This window comes from Trachemys scripta, chromosome 3, assembly GCF_013100865.1.
Source record: "Trachemys scripta elegans isolate TJP31775 chromosome 3, CAS_Tse_1.0, whole genome shotgun sequence".
Taxonomy (NCBI): Eukaryota; Metazoa; Chordata; order Testudines; family Emydidae; genus Trachemys; species Trachemys scripta.
In genome coordinates, this window is record NC_048300.1 from 145,848,166 (window position 1) to 145,865,144 (window position 16,979).

A 16,979-nucleotide genomic window follows, 5' to 3' on the forward strand; every position below is an offset into this window, starting at 1 on the left:
CTCCCCCCAATTTTGGAATTTTCTGCAAAATGGAAATTCTGACTTCTGACCAGCTCTAATTACAACTCCTGGGATGAGATCTTTAGCTTAGGCCTCCCTGAAGCAAGGAAGTCTACAATAGTCTCTCTCTTCCCACTATGGATAAGAAACCATAATAACTGCAGCTGCAGTGTTTCACTGGCTTTAAATTGTGTATATATAGGGTTTTTTATGGGGCTCGTTACCATAATCTATCAGCACCTCATTTATTAATGACTCGTTACGTCCAGTCAGGTACTCAGAGCTAACTGGAAACCTTATAACTTTATAAGGGATGGGAAACAGAAAGTAGAATGCCACACCTTGGAGGCTTTTTTGCCTTATGTGAAATCCATAGGTGCTGGAACTAGGAGTGCTGGGGGGTGCGGCCACACCCCTGGCTTAAAGTGGTTTCCATCAGATACAAGGTTTACAGTTTTGTTCAATGGCTCTCAGCACCCGCACTGTACAAATTGTTCTAGCACCCTGGTGAAAGCCTCTGTTTTTGTTACAAATGGGGAGAATAAACTTCAAATCCAGTAAAGACTCGAAGTTCAAATTCTTGTGCTAAAGAATTTTTGTTGCTCTTTGACTGGTTGGACCTTTTCATAACAGCATGCAGAGTGAGCCAAACAGATTCCACAACAACAGAAAGTAATTTATCACAAGAGGTTGTCTATTTAGGTTCTTATATTGCTCTAATCATTGATGCATTTGTACTCCAGCCATGCTATTTCAGAGTATGCTGACTGAACCTTTCATTGTCTGGTGTGGTTTCTGTTCTTGTCTACGCCAAGCCTTTTCCTTTTTCACCCTTCTTCCTTTTCCCACACTTTTACTACTTCCTCTTCTTATTTCATGGCGTTTCCCTATGGTTTGAAGGTGTGATAAATAAAGTGAGGGGTAGCTCCCTTTGATGGACACCCGGCCAGCCAGTTAGCTGTAAAATCCCTCTTGTAGCTGTTCTTTACTTGCTTTACCTGTAAAGTGTTAAAAAGTCCCCCAAGTAAAGAAAAAAAAAAAGGTGGGTACCTGACCAAAGAGCCAATGGGAAGGCTAGAACTTTTTAAAATGGGGAAAGAAACTTTCCCTTTGTCTATTGTTCTCTGGGCAGCGGGGACAGAACAGCCATGCTATAAGCAGCTAAGCCAGGTATGATTACACTGGTCTACAATTTTTGAGAAGTCGTCTGCTTCAGAGATAAAATGTGCTATTTATTATATATTTTGATGTGCTGAATTCAAATATGACAATTAAAACAACTGATTGGCTACTGTTTCTAAGATATTTAAGTTTTTACATTTTATGTCTATGTATATTGTGTAGATAGTAGAGTTTTAATCATAAATTGTAAACCTAGGTCTTTTCATGTGTTTATGGTTGCTTTACATGATAATATTTCACCTGTCCTGTTTATGTAACACTTTAAAAATCAGCAAAAGGGTTATATAAATAAAATTTATTATGAAACAAAAGGCAAAAAACTATTATGTACATAGTTTAGTCCTATTCAGTGTCTACTCGGCGCTTCTTGGCTTGTCTCTTGTATTCATTAAATGGAGCATCTCTTGTCACTGTCCAGCAATAGTCTGCAAGCATTGATGGGCTCCTTTTGCCCTGATAGCGTTTCTCCATTGTTGCAATGTCCTGGTGAAATCGCTTGCCGTGCTCATCGCTCACTGCTCCGCAGTTTGGTGGAAAAAAATCTAGATGAGAGTGCAAAAAATGTATCTTTAGTGACATGTTGCAACCAAGGCTTTTGTATGCCTTGAGGAGGTTTTCCACCAACAACCTGTAGTTGTCTGCCTTGTTGTTTCCGAGAAAATTTATTGCCACTAACTGGAAGGCTTTCCATGCCGTCTTTTCGTTGCCACGCAGTGCATGGTCAAATGCATCATCTCAAAGAAGTTCACGAATCTGAGGACCAACAAAGACACCTTCCTTTATCTTAGCTTCACTTAACCTTGGAAATTTTCCATGGAGGTACTTGAAAGCTGCTTGTGTTTTGTCAATGGCCGTGACAAAGTTCTTCATCAGACCCAGCTTGATGTGTGAGGGTGGTAACAAAATCTTCCTTGATTCAACAAGTGGTGGATGCTGAACACTTTTCCTCCCAGGCTCCAATGGCTGTCGGAGTGCCCAGTCTTTCTTGATGTAGTGGGAATCTCTTGCACGACTATCCCATTCGCAGAGAAAACAGCAGTACTTTGTGTATCCAGTCTGCAGACCAAGCAAGAGAGCAACAACCTTCAAATCGCCACAAAGCTGCCACTGATGTTGGTCATAGTTTATGCACCTCAAAAGTTGTTTCATGTTGTCATAGGTTTCCTTTGTATGGACTGCATGACCAACTGGAATTGATGGCAAAACATTGCGATTATGCAGTAAAACAGCTTTAAGACTCGTCTTCGATGACTCAGTGAACAGTCTTCACTCATCTGGATCGTGAACAATGTTGAGGGCTGCCATCACACCATCGATGTTGTTGCAGGCTAGAAGATCACCTTCCATTAAGAAGAATGGGACAAGATACTTTTGACAGTCACAGAACATGGAAACCCTAACATCACCTGCCAGGAGATTCCACTGCTGTCGTCTGGAGCCCAACAGCTCTGCCTTACTCTTGGGTAGTTCCAAATCCCTGACAAGGTCATTCAGTTCACCTTGTGTTATGAGGTGTGGTTCAGAGGAGGAGGATGGGAGAAAATGTGGGTCCTGTGACATTGATGGTTCAGGACCAGAAGGTTCATCCTCTTCCTCTTCCTCGTCTGATTCAAGTGAGAATGATTCTGGTGCATCAGGAACCGGCAGTCCTTCTCCGTGGGGTACTGGGTGTATGACTGATGGAATGTTTGGATAATGCACAGTCCACTTTTTCTTCTTTGACACACCTTTCCCAACTGGAGGCACCATGCAGAAGTAACAATTGCTGGTATGATCTGTTGGCTCTCTCCAAATCATTGGCACTGCAAAAGGCATAAATTTCCTTTTCCTGTTCAACCACTGGCGAAGATTTGTTGCAAAGTGTTGCAGAATATGTGTGGAGCCCACCTCTTGTCCTGATCTCCAATTTTGCAGCCAAAATAAAGGGGATAGATTTTCTTAACCATAGTGGTTATACTGCGCTTTTGTGATGCAAAAGTCACTTCACCACAAACATAGCAGAAGTTATCTGCACTGTTCACATAAGTACGAGGCATCTCTGCTCACTTTGGCTAAACAGAAATGTGTCCCTTTGCAAAAGCAAACACTGACAAATAAGAGAGCACGACACTGTATGATTTATAGAGCCGATATAGGGCAATTTGTTCAGCAGAGTGATGTAAGCTTCATTATGATTGCATCATCCATGACTTCTAGGAATAACATGATGCAATTCATATCATGTATGACGCAATACCAGCTTCAGATTGCATCATTCATTGTTTTGCCTAAAAAGCAAGTACTGTCCAAACCCAGTCATACATTTATTCATAGATCCAGTCAAAGATGTATTTTAGTCATTTCTGGTTTAAATTTAGATCCCTTCTCTTTATAACTCACTTATCCTCTGCCATTCCTAAGTCAAGGGTCGGATATACTGACCCAATAGCATATCTTGAAAACTAGAGCCAATCAACAATTTTAAGCATCATTTTTGTTCTCAGTGACCCAGCATTAGTAAAGTTTGACTACATTTATTTCAGAAGCATTTTGGCTGTAGAGCAGTGTTGTAAGTCATCAGATCATGCCTAGAGCTATTTATCTGAACTCCAAATGTGTAAGTAGATCAGAATGTTTAGCTAGATGCGATTAGGATTATTTCTTATTGGTTTGTGGACTCCTCTGTGCTAACCCCAGATGCTGTTGTTTGCTTGTAACCTTTAAGCTGAACCCCCAAGAAAGCTATTTTGGGTGCTTGATTTTTTGAATTGCTCTTTTAAAATCTAGCAAAAGCCTAAGTTCCAGATGTATTTTCTTTCTTTTTAATAATATTTACCTTTTTTAAGAACAGAATTGGATTTTTGGTGTACTAAGAGGTTTGCGCATGTTTGATTAGCTGGTAGCCACAGCTAATTTCCTTTGTTTCCTTTCTCAGCTCTTCCCTGGGCGGGGGGGGGGGGGTGAAAGGGCTTGAGGGTACCCCACAGGGAGGAATTCCCGAGGGTACCCCACAGGGAGGAATTCCCAAGTGCTCCTTCCTGGGTTCAAAGGGGGTTTTGTTGAATTTGGGTGGTGGCAGCATTTACCAAGTCAAGGTCAGAGAAAAGCTGTAACCTTGGGAGTGTAATACAAGCCTGGAGTGGCAAGTATTAATTTTTAAAAATCCTGGCGGGCCCCACTTCTGCACTCGGTGTGAGAGAGTTGGGATTCAGCCTTGACACAGGGCTTATAGGTTGAGAGAACAGGCAAACTCAAGCTAAAACTTTAGCTACAGGTTATGGGACTCTCTTCTTTTTCAGATTCTTCTACCTTTTGGCTAGCAGCGAGCTTTGTGCATTTTTTTATTTTATAAAGCACTAATTAGACATAACCAGCTCCCCTTACCCTTCCATGAATACCCCCGCCCTTCATCTACAGGAGAATTATACAGGTAATTTCCTAGATGAAGGTGCTCAGGTCAGGCTTCTGAACTTTGGCACTCTGTGTTCAGAATGGTTGTTTTATTTATGCAATGTCATACATACATTGTTCTACTCCAGGGGTCGGCAACGTTTGGCACGCGGCTTGCCAGGGTAAGCACCCTGGCGGGCCGGGCCAGTTTTATTTACCTGCTGACGTGTCAGGTTCATCTGATCGCAGCCCCCACTGGCTGCGGTTCGCCGTCCCGGGCCAATGGGGGTGGCGAGAAGCGGCACGGGCGAGAGATATGCTGGCTGCGGCTTCTCGCCGCCCCCATTGGCCCGGGACGGCGAACCGCGGCCAGTGGGGCTGCGATCGGCTGAACCTGCCGTGTCAGCAGGTAAATAAAACTGGCCTGGCCCGCCAGGGTGCTTACCCTGGCGAGCCACGTGCCGAACGTTGACGACCCCTGTTACACTCTGAGTCTATTCCAGAGTGTGCAATTATGATATTCAGGTATTTAACTTTTTCCCTTCCTTTCTGTGGGGAAAGCAGTTTGTAGCTCACCACAGGATTAGTGGTGATACCTCTCCATGGTGGTTGTTTGCTGGCAATCTCTTAGTACTCTCCCTGTGAAGCATACAACGAATAAGGGTAAGCTGTGCAGCAGGCACTTAATGTATGATCTAGGGCAGTGGTCCCCAAACTGTGGGATGTGCCCCCTTACGCGGCACAGAGGCACGTCCATGGGGTGTTGAGGGCCTACGCCAGCCCCCTAGGGGGTGGGGAGGGAGCACCACCCAGCCCTGCTCTGCCCCCAGTTCCTCCCCAGCCCCCCTCCTGGCCCCGGCTCCCAGCTGAGGCCTCCGGTCGCAGCAGTTAGAGTTGCCAGGTGCCAGTTTTTGATCAGAAAGTCCTCTGCCATGGGGAGGGGCAGGAAGAGCAGTAGCTGCTGCTGGAGCCTGGAGGAACACTCAGGGATGGCTCCAGTGAGAGAGATACCGGCAGCGCCCCCATTCTGCCCCAAGCGTGGCTAAGCCTCTCCCGTCCTGCCCCACTCACCCTCCTTCTCCCAGCCCCGCCTCCCATGGACTGGGTAAGGGGGGCGCAATTGAAAAAGTTTGGGGATTACTGATTTAGGGGATGTTTTTGTGATAAAAGGAGGGAAGAGTAATTGAAATTGGGGTGGGTCTGTTTTGGGACCGGCTCTGTTCAATATCTTCATCAATGACTTAGATATTGGCATAGAAAGTACGCTTATTAAGTTTGCAGATGATAACAAACTGGGAGGGATTGCAACTGCTTTGGAGGATAGGGTCAAAATTCAAAATGATCTGGACAAATTGGAGAAATGGACTGAGGTAAACAGGATGAAGTTTAATAAAGACAAATGCAAAGTACTTCACTTAGGAAGGAACAATCAGTTTCATACATGCAGAATGGGAAGAGACTGTCTAGGAAGGAGTATGGCAGAAAGGGATCTAGGGGTTATAGTGGACCACAAGCTAAATATGAGTCAACAGTGTGATGCTGTTGCAAAAAAAGCAAACATGATTCTGGGATGTATTAACAGGTGTGTTGTGAGCAAGACACGAGAAGTCATTCTTCCGCTCTACTCTGTGCTGGTTAGGCCTCAACTGGAGTATTGTGTCCAGTTCTGGGCACCGCATTTCAAGAAAGATGTGGAGAAATTGGAGAGGGTCCAGAGGAGAGCAACAAGAATGATTAAAGGTCTTGAGAACATGACCTATGAAGGAAGGCTGAAAGAATTGGGTTTGTTTAGTTTGGAAAAGAGAAGACTGAGAGGGGACATGATAGCAGTCTTCAGGTATCTAAAAGGGTATCATAAGGAGGTGGGAGAAAACTTGTTCATCTTAGCCTCTAAGGATAGAACAAGAAGCAATGGGCTTAAACTGCAGCAAGGGAGGTTTAGGTTGGACATTAGGAAAAAGTTCCTAACTGTCAGGGTGGTTAAACACTGGAATAAATTGCCTAGGGAGGTTGTGGAATCTCCATCTCTGGAGATATTTAAGAGTAGGTTAGATAAATGTCTATCAGGGATAGTCTAGACAGTATTTGGTCCTGCCATGAGGGCAGGGGACTGGACTTGATGACCTCTCGAGGTCCCTTCCAGTCCTAGAGTCTATGAATCTATGAAATAAATGAGAAAATTATGTTCTCGACTTTCTAGAAGGCATTCTTTAAGGTTGAGAAAGCAAACTGTCCTTAATGAAACAAAATATGTGGAAAATATGGCAAAAGGATTTAGTGCCTGCTGCAGAGAGATGGGTGAGAAGGCAAGACTGGTCAGAAGGAAGTTTACTGTTTGCTGAAGAAATGTCATGCTTAAGCTACTGAATTGTACAATAGAGTAAAATTAGAGATCCAATAACTGTGGAGAAAAATATATGAAGCTTACATTTCCTGAGTTTTGAGTATCATTTAAAATGTGTATTTCAAGAGCTTCTTGAGATTTTTCTTTAGATAGGTAGGCCCAGATTTTTAAAGATATTTAGGCCTTGCAATGCTGAATGGAGCAGTACCTACAGTGACTTAAGCAGCTACGTCCCATTTTCAAAGGTGACATAGGCTCTTAGGATCTGAAGTATCAGTGTATATAATTCTTGCTATATACAGTTCTGGTCACCCGTTCCCAAGAAAGAGGAGTTCAAACTGGAACAGGTGCAGAGAAGGGCTACTAGCATGGTCAGGGAATGGAATGTGGAGACTAGCTTATGAGAGGAGACTAAAAGAGTTTGGCTTGTTTAAACTAGCAAAATGAAGGCTGCGAGGGGATAGGATTACTCACTGCAAATACTCCAGGGTGGCAAACACCTGGGAGGGAGAAGAGCTATTTAAACTAAAGGACAGCGCTGGCACAATATGGGTATAAACTGGCTATGAATAAATTTAGGCTGGAAACTAGAAGAAGGCTTCTAACTATTCGAGGAATGAAGCTCTGGAACAGCCTTCCAATAGAAGTCGTGGGGGCAAAAAACCTAGCTAGTTTTTAAGATGGACCTTCAAAAATGTATGAATGGGATTACATGACAGGGTTGCCTGCTATAACGGGCCTGAACTTAGTGACCCAGGCGGTCCCTGCCAGTCCTATGTTCTGAAGTGTATTCCTCAATATACAATGAGGCACTCAGGTACACAGTTCCCTATTTGCTCTTATTTCTGCTTTAAACCAGGGGTGATTTGCTACATGTTCAGCAGTGGTCTTGTTAATGTGGAATCAGATTCCTCTGCACTCCTGGTCCTGCTCACCATTTTTTACCTTGTTCTTATACCCATAACACTGCAGTCTTGCACTGTGCAGGATCAAATTTGTTTGTTGATGGAGAATCCCCCAGCAATCAGTCTAGCTCAGTTTCCATAGTATGCCTAGGAGTGAAACCTAATTTACAAGGATCAAGGACTTCTAAGTACTTCAGATACTACTTGGGCTTCCTTCTCAATAAACTTGCCCCAAAGGGACAAGTTAGAGACCAATCAAGTTAGTGAGCTTGTCAAAGTCATGCATGTTATGTTTTGGTTCAGATGGGTTCTCTGAGCAACATCACACTAGAAAAGCTAGAGATGTACTAAGAGGATGATTACTCATTTCCTTTTTTCTTAGGATTACATAATAGATAATAAGAATTCAATAGGTTTAGAATATTGATACAACAAAGGGGACTGATTCATTATCTCCTATCCCCATCTCTTGATTGGAGCCAAATTCTTCTCTGGATAAGCCCTTTTTATTGAAGTCAAAGGAGAGAACTCAGCCCCAAGATGTTATAACTTTTTCTATTATCCTAATCACTGCGGGAGTAGTTGCTTTATATAGACGATACTTTCCAAACAATATTTTTTAAAAGATACAAACCTCCTGCTGTTTGCAAAACAGGAGTAGTTTTATGTTTTATGGCTTTAGTGCCAAAGTATACAGAAGGATCATATGCTAATATGGAAAAGTAAGGGCAATATAATGGGTTCTGGAGCAATAAAAGGTTTTATTTCCTATTTTCTTTTATATTTGTTGATACTAATTTTAAATTCTTCTGGCCTTTCTCTAGGCAATAAAACCCCCCAATGCTACCTCTATCCTTTCCTGTAAATTGCACTTTGAGCACTGTGTTCCAAATAGTATTGCTTTAAAAGGACGGTGTTGTGGAAGATACTTTTCACTTTTGAAACCACTGAGAAGTCATACATATGCATGCAATTGAAGGCAACTACAATTTAATTCCCTTCACTAGTGCTCCCCAGACTGTTAAATAGGAAGTAGCAAGAAGTACTTAAGCAGAATCCTCTACCTAACCAAACAAAAAATGTAAAATAGGATGATACCGTGGTAAATGGAAAACAGAGGGCCCAATGTTTGTAGAACAGTTTGACAGATTCACAAGTTAATGTACATACACTCCTCCCTTCTTTATACTTAAACCAATTCTGTGTCTCTTTGATACTTCGTGGAGATTATATTCTTGAATTTATCGCACAGAATAGAATCAAGCAAAAGGCCAAATTCTGGCCTAGTGCATAAATGCCCCCCCAAATATGAAAGTGTGCCTGTATTCTGGATACCCTCTTCACCCTTCTCATCCTTACTGAGTTTCTCCTTTGCCTTGTCAACGCACACAGATTATTCTTGGAAAGATCATAAACAGTCTATGCAGAGGTATATGCATAGAGTACTTTTGTATCCTTTGGAGCTGGAGTGCACCTCTATGACCCCTGTCTGAAGGATAGTGTCCTGAGTTTTCAGGAAGCCAAGACACTTTCTCCAAACTGGGGAGGACCCAACCCTTGCTGGGTGCAGGTTGTTAAGCAGGTTCTTATCTAGGTTGATTTGCAAGAACTTAGCTTAGATATTTTTTTAACATGAACTTTTGATAGGCATATTAATGTATAACCTCTTTTCACTAAACGGCTACTATGAGAAAACTAATATTAATGTACTATAAATAATCAGATATCTAAAAAGAGATTTGTGTCCCAAATTCTGCCCTCACATATACCTTGAGTAAATCCACTGAAGCTAATGAACTAATCAAATGATTAAACTAAACATTTCTCCCCAGCAATTGAACCATAGCAGAATCAGGCAGATAGGGAATTTTTACATGTAGTCGGTGCAGTGAATGGCAGCTTACGTAAAGGTGCCTGCACTAGCTGCACTCTACCTAACTTGGTAAAAATAGAAATGAGGACACTGTGGTGCAGGCTTCGGTGATGGCTGCACAAGTGAGTACATAGCTCTGGGGCTGAGAGGCAGGCAGGCAGGCTTGTGTAGCTGGTGTTGAGGCCTGCGCTGTGGTGTCCTCGCTTCTATATTTAGCAAGCTTAGCTAGAGTACAGCTAGTGTATGTTTATACAAGTGGCCATTCACACCCCCAGCCACAACGTAGACATATCCATAAGTGTTGAAGTAAATTTAGGCTTCATCCAACAAAATCTGTTATACAGTAGCCTTATGATGTCAGATGGTGACCTCAAATATCTGAAACAAAGCAGGTGGGGTGGGTCAGCATTTGAATGGAAGCATCCAAAGAAAACCCAGGTGAAGTCAGAATGCAGCATTGGTGCTGCAGTACTTGGTACAATTCTCTTTGAATTAATACTGAACAAAAACTCCAGCGTGTTGATAGGTGGCACTGTGTTAATGGATGTGCTGCCTTTTGGATGAGAAGTAAAGCCAAGGTCCTGGTCTCTTGTGGACATTAAAGAGCCTTGTTTGCAAAAATAGCAGTGCTAATTTTGGTAGTCTAGTCAAATTCCAATTTTGGTAATTCATTCAGATGATCTAAAATATCCTACTGCATTTGGACAAAATTATTCTTCCCTTTCTCTGATGTACAGTGTTAATAGTGCACTAAAATTGCCATGTTTCACCCCAGAGGTTGCTGAATTTTACTTGTGGATGAATCTTTCATTGTTGTGCTGGAAGGTGTTGATGGCCGCCAAAAAGTGTGTCTTTTGATTTATGAGCAATCACAGAACTCAAAGAAGCTGATGGATTGTTAGCCACCTTTCATTTCAAACTAAATGGAGGAAGAAATTAAGTTTCCTTATGGAGTAAGATATCTGAAACAATAGAAGCCACTGCCCAAACAATAGAAGCCGCTGGACCACATGGGAAGAACTGAACAAGATGCCACACAGAATGACAGGGGTTTCCCAGGGACTGACTGAAAATGCAGGGGCTGGGACGTAGATGCATGGAGCTATATTTCTCTGTGTGTGAGAAGCAGAAGGGAATCAGACAGTGAGCAGACAGCAAGGGAAGCAGTGTGATTGTGGCCTTGGGTGGAAACCAACCGAGGTGCTTTGGGGCAGCATACTGGGTGGAAAGGCAGGCTTGGAAATTGTGATCAAGGAAACTGCCTACTGTTTGTTCTGACTATCCGGGCCGGCTCTAGGTTTTTTGCCCCCCCCCCCCCCCCACTTTTGGGGGGCTTTTACACATGTTTGCACTATGCAATGTTTTTGTTTTGTTTTTGACTGGGGGTGGTACTGATGCAGCATTGGGCAATGACTGCATCTGAATCTGCTTGAGTCAGGTGTATCTGCCTGAATTTCTTATTGAGACAAAGGAGCTGAAAAGCCCCATGGGCCACTAGAGTGCCTGAGTAATTCGTGCCACCTGTAATATGTGCGGAGGGGAAATACAGAATAGAGAGTGAAATTTCAAGAGGCTTAAATCACCGTTTGCTTTGCTGCCCCGGTGTCATGTCTGGGTCTCTTGAAGGAAGGCTACGGGGTTGTGCAGCCACGATCAGAGTCTAAGCAAGAGCCCTCAAAAGGGGATAGTTATCTCTTGAGACAGCCGTTGGCTTTCCTGGGCATGCTCCGTATTTCAGTCTTAATAGGAGCGGGGCTGCTGCTTCTGAGCGCTTTCTGCTCCTTTCACTAATTTAAAATGAGCCTGAACTGAGCATTCAGCTCATTAACTGAAATGGGTAAAGGGCGTGCTGGAGAATTGCCTGCTGTCTGACGGGTGCTAATTCCGACACTGCCACTTTATCAAAAGGTCGGGTAATTATCTTTAAAAAGTTGTGCCTGAATGAAAGGATTTCTCCCAGCTCAGATTCATTTCCAAGGGGGCGGGGGAGGGAAAGAAGAAGGGGGAAAGCCGGGCTAATCCTTGAAGGGGTATTTCATGGCACTGTCTCCCGGTGTCTCACTGAACCCCACTGGCTGTACTGCAGCGCAGGGTTACCTGGCTGGTGGCACTGATGGTGTTATTGGCTGCTCGGGGCTTCCTTCCCGGCCCTGGTAAGTTCTTGGTGGCTTTCTCGTTGTTCCTCGGGGGACTCGGGCTGTAGGGTTTTAGGAACATGAAGTTGCTCTTGGCGGACTCCAGGGTTAGGCAGACTTTGTAGCAGTAGCCCGGAGGCAAAAAGAGGTCTCAGATCCATATTAGACCGGTGAGAGCTAAACAAATATATATGGCCACTCCAGCATCCATTATCCCTTCCCTGGGTCCAGCTTGTAGCTGTTCTTGACTTGAGGGACACAAATTTCCATGTGGCAATATATCAAATCCATAGGAGATTCCTCAGTGGGATTGGTTGACCCTAACTCTATCAGTTTAGAGTCCTGCCCTTTGGCCTATTCATGACCCTGAAAGTATTTACAAAATGCATGACAATGGTGGTTGTGTTCCTAAAGAAAACAGGAGTTCAAGTGTTTCCATACCTGTATAACTGGTTGGTGAGAGGTCAGTCCAAGAGCCAGGTAGAATTCAGCGTGACCAAGATTCAGGCCATATTCAGGGTGATGAGGCTTCTGATAAACGAGGAAAAGTCAGTCTTTTCTGCTCAAAGAAAAGAGTTTATGGGGCAGTCCTGGATTCTACGCTATTGGAGTCGGTCCGGTAAAAATGAACTGACGGTTGTCGGGGTGGCTTTGTCCATTATACCATGCTGCAGCAGCATAAAGCAATAGGGGATGCATGCATTGCCCCAATGGGTCCCACTAAGGGAAAAGTCTCCAACATTCCCACATTTGGTGCACGCACAGCTGAAGTGGAATGGACATGTGTAACACATCTTGAAGAAAAACAGTTACAGAACAGGTAGTAAGTTTTTTAATTAGGGAGTTTACTCCACAGTCTCAAACCATTCTGTAGAAAGGTCTGTTCCCCACTCAGATGAGCTTTACTGTTTATGTTGAGAGTTTCATTGTGCCAGAGGATCTTAAAAGCTATGAATCTCTGTAACTTATGTTTTTGACCAACTTACATACCTTTGTACGTGTTCCTGGCCATCTTTGGTTTATTTCATTTTATCTGGAGAAGTCCCTCTACATGCTATATTTTTGTTGGCTAAATGCTAAAATATCTAAGGTAAAATACTACTTTTGAATAACTGAAATGACAGAGCCTGACAACATAACTTTCACTTAAGTAACACAACAATCCACAATAGCTTTGGCACAGTTAAAGGCAGAATATGGCTCAGGATAGCCTGTGAAAGAAGGAAATGGAAGATTCACTATTTATAACTCATTGATTAAAGTATCTAAAAAAAAGTACTGCAAGGATCATAAAACTGCACTCAATGTTCCTGTTATCAGAAGTTTGGATTTATTACTTAGGAGCATCAGGAAGTTTATTTTTGGTAAAGCAACTGAGTGACTGAGTCCCTGCATGTAGTTCACATATATACTATTGGTAAACTTAGATTGAAAGGCACATTTTATCAGGATAAGGAGAGCAAATATGTAGAAAAATAAAAATATGAACACCGTTAGTAGAACTGATGAAGTGTATTTTTTTCACTTTGTTTCCTACACAATAATTCATATAATTTAGGAAAAATATTTGCATTGTGAAATCTTACACAATTTTATTGACTTCCATGAATTTTGCAGGATTATAGATTAGGCAACTAAATTATTTCTGTGAGCTAAAAGGTAAAGATGTGTTTCATTTTTTGATACTGGGAAAGCACATTTTTGGGTGGGCTGGGAATATGGCAGATCCAGTATCTAGAAAGCAATATCAGCATTTCTGAGGTAACAATACTACCTGGAAAAATGAAAAAAAGAGATCCACTCTCTCAAAATACAGAATTGACAGGCAAGGGCCAAGACAACACTGATCCAAACATGACCAAAAAACTTCTTATAGCCTCTTATAAGCCAGAAAGGGAATATAAAGAAGCCAAGAGAGAGCCAAAGGCAATAGCAGAACCTAAAACAACATGCTTTTTATTCCTATGAGTCCTATTGCTCACAGTCATAAAAATTGAGGACCCCAAAGTATTAGATCTCAGTTTTAGTTTGACTAACTTATAGAGGGAACAAAATGTTGCACTACTCTCACCCTTTTGTAAATCAAAAGCACTACACTAAATGTTTACTAATACCATAGTGTCATTAATGGGATTCCCGCAAGACACAGGGAAATAAGCTATACATATTTCTTAGGCAAAAGAGCCAAATATTTTAACAGCAACAAGGAATAAAGACTACATGCTAGGCATCCTCATTGCTTCAGGAAATAAGTATTGCTCAGATACCACAGTGATGGGCAGATAAGATGATGATAAAATTCCTGTTCTATATTCTGCCTTCTAAAAGAACATTACATAGCTTCAGAGATATTTTAAGGCCATAAAAGACCATTACTACTATCTAGCCTGACCTCCTGCTTAAAACAAGCCGTAGGACTTCACCCACTAATTTCTGCATCAAGCCCATATCTTCTGTTTGAGCTATAGCAGTGTTTTTCAGTCTTTTCAGGTTGATAACCCCCTCTTTGGAAAAAAAATTCATGATCCCTTTACATTTACTGTTAAAGTAAGAGTTAAATAATTTATCAATGTTAATATTGATACACATATATTATGTGTGTTTGTATCAAGCTGGATGATAAATAATACTTAACCATGAAGGATCCGAGTGAGTGGGAAGTGAGGAAGTGAGATTTTTTTTGCATTAGATTGTAATGAAATTATCAACACTTTACAGCCACCCCATTTGCCTTTCATGGGAAGCACTGAGCATATGTTTCAGAAAGACATTCAGTCTTGACTTAAAGACTTCAAGTGGTGAGATTCCACTATGTTCCTAAGTAAGTTGTTCCAATAGTTAATTACTTTCACTATTAAAAATGTGTATCTTATTTCTAGTCTGAATTTGTCTAGTTTCAGCTTCCAAATATTGCATCAAGTATGGCTGTCTGCTAGATTAAAGAGCCCTATATTATCAGAAATATCTTCCCCATGGAGGTATTTGTAGACTGGGACCAACCTCTTATAAAGCTCAATTTCCGAGAAAGTCTTTTACTATAAGGAATGTTTTCTAGACCTCAAGTCATTCTTGTAGCTCTTTATTGAACCCTTTCCAATTTTTCAACATCCTTTTTGAAGCATGGATACCAGAACTGGACACATCATTTTGCCCTCAGCTTGTGCTTTTGCAACCCTATTGCCATTTCTTTATGGGTTTGACCCTTTGTTTTAATAGTTGTGTGAAAGTATAGCATTGCATTGGTGATATGTAATAACTAGGATAGTGAAAGATAAGGTGAGGCCATTAATGCTTTTTGCCACTAAACAGTGCGATAACCCGCAGTCACTTCAGGCTTTTTAATTTTTAGTGAGATTTTTAGGTTTCTGAGAAGGCCTATAAACCTCCATTCTACAGATAATCATCATAGGCAATATCAAATGTCCGAAGATCACGGCAGAAATCGCAGAAGAAGGTGATGTGCAAAATTTGTGCAAGTCATCTCTCTATATCTAGAGGTATTTCATATGCAGTATCAGTGCTAAATCCTGAGCATAAAGTGGTTTGACTTTGTGCAAATGTCTCAATCTCCGAAAGATCTGGCCTTCCTTCAGTTGCTCATTTTATTTGAAAGCAGCATTCCATGCTCTTTGGCCATATCACCAGGATGGACAAAAAGATGCCAGCACACCATGTTCTCACACTCTAACCTCAAAACACGAAGGGGTGCATACCCTGACCCTACCTGGTACCACTTGTATGGCTACCCCGAGATTCATGGAGTCTCAAGATTGAGCCAGATGTAGGAACTTCACTATACAAGGCCTGGTGAGAAACTATCAACCACGGTCCCTCTGGCTGGCACAACAGTCCTTAGTAGACTATGCATGTTTGATGATGATGACCCCTATATGTCTGCAGCTAACATTACATTCAAAGACGGTGATTGATTATGATGATTTTCTTGATTTCTGTAGGGCCACATTTTGCCACCCTTTCTTCACATTGAGTAGTACACAACTTCACAAATAGTCCCATCAAAATCAATCAAGATACTCTCAAAGCAAAGTACTTCTTAACATGAGTATAAGTGGTAGAATCTGGCCCATAGTTACCTTAATGGGTGCTGCTAAGTAGTAGGCAGTGAGCTGATCGTGGACTCCCAACAAATTAGATATGAATAAAAGGCATGGTCAGTGGGTAGAAAAGATAATGGTGCAGCAAGTTTTGTTGTTGATGCAGCATAGGCCCCTGCCTCTAGTGTTGCTATTGCAATAACTGCCATATCTTTAATTGCCATTGCAAGCTTTGTAGCAGCAGTGCTTATCCCTTTCTGCTAGCTTTCTTCTATGGAAAACAGGAATCTTAGAAAGTGGCGGTGTTGCTGGTTTAGGAGATATTATTACCTCCAGTTGGTGTGGGGCTAGTAGATCAGCCAAGAGGTCTCTTCCACTATTACCTTTGGTAGCTTGTTTTGCTGCTGTTCTCTCTATCCATTTATAAACATTTTCCCCCATAAAATAAATAATTGGAAATAAACACAAAACAGCTTCCATATGTTCAAACTTTTCATGTGGTTGTGGGTCTGATAATTCCACAAATGCAAACAAATACTTCCTTTATATCCCAGTATACTTAGGTAGGAGGTTCTCAGCTTTTCTTTGTTTCATATTGTGAACCTATACCATACCATTGCAACCTATCTTCATGTTTGCTTCAGACTCCTTTGTTCAAATTTCCACAGTACTACAAATGAGGCATGAATTCCTGTAGGGCTTCCTACACTACTTTATGGTGCATTTCTGGCAGCTAAGGTTGCAGTTGCACAAGGCTGAGCAGATGTATTTCATCAGAAGATTTTTATCACAGGTTGCAAACCACTGGCCTGGGAGATTGTATTGGTCTCCCATATTGTAGCACCTCCTAAAGCAGAAGGGGTGATTAAAGCTGAATTTTCTTAAGAATTCAGTGTTAGTGTATTGTTTGCTTGAACTTTATTGTAGTTAGTGCAATATTGGCAGTAGCATACCCATTAACAGGGAAGTTAAGGCCAAAATCTTCAAAAAACGTGGCTGGTGATTTTAGGTAACTCAATTTTAAATCTGAGGCACTCAAAATTTGAGGCTTCTTTTAAAATGTTGCTATATTGACTTGTCAAAGTTCAAAGAGTGAGTACATGACACTGGGCTTTG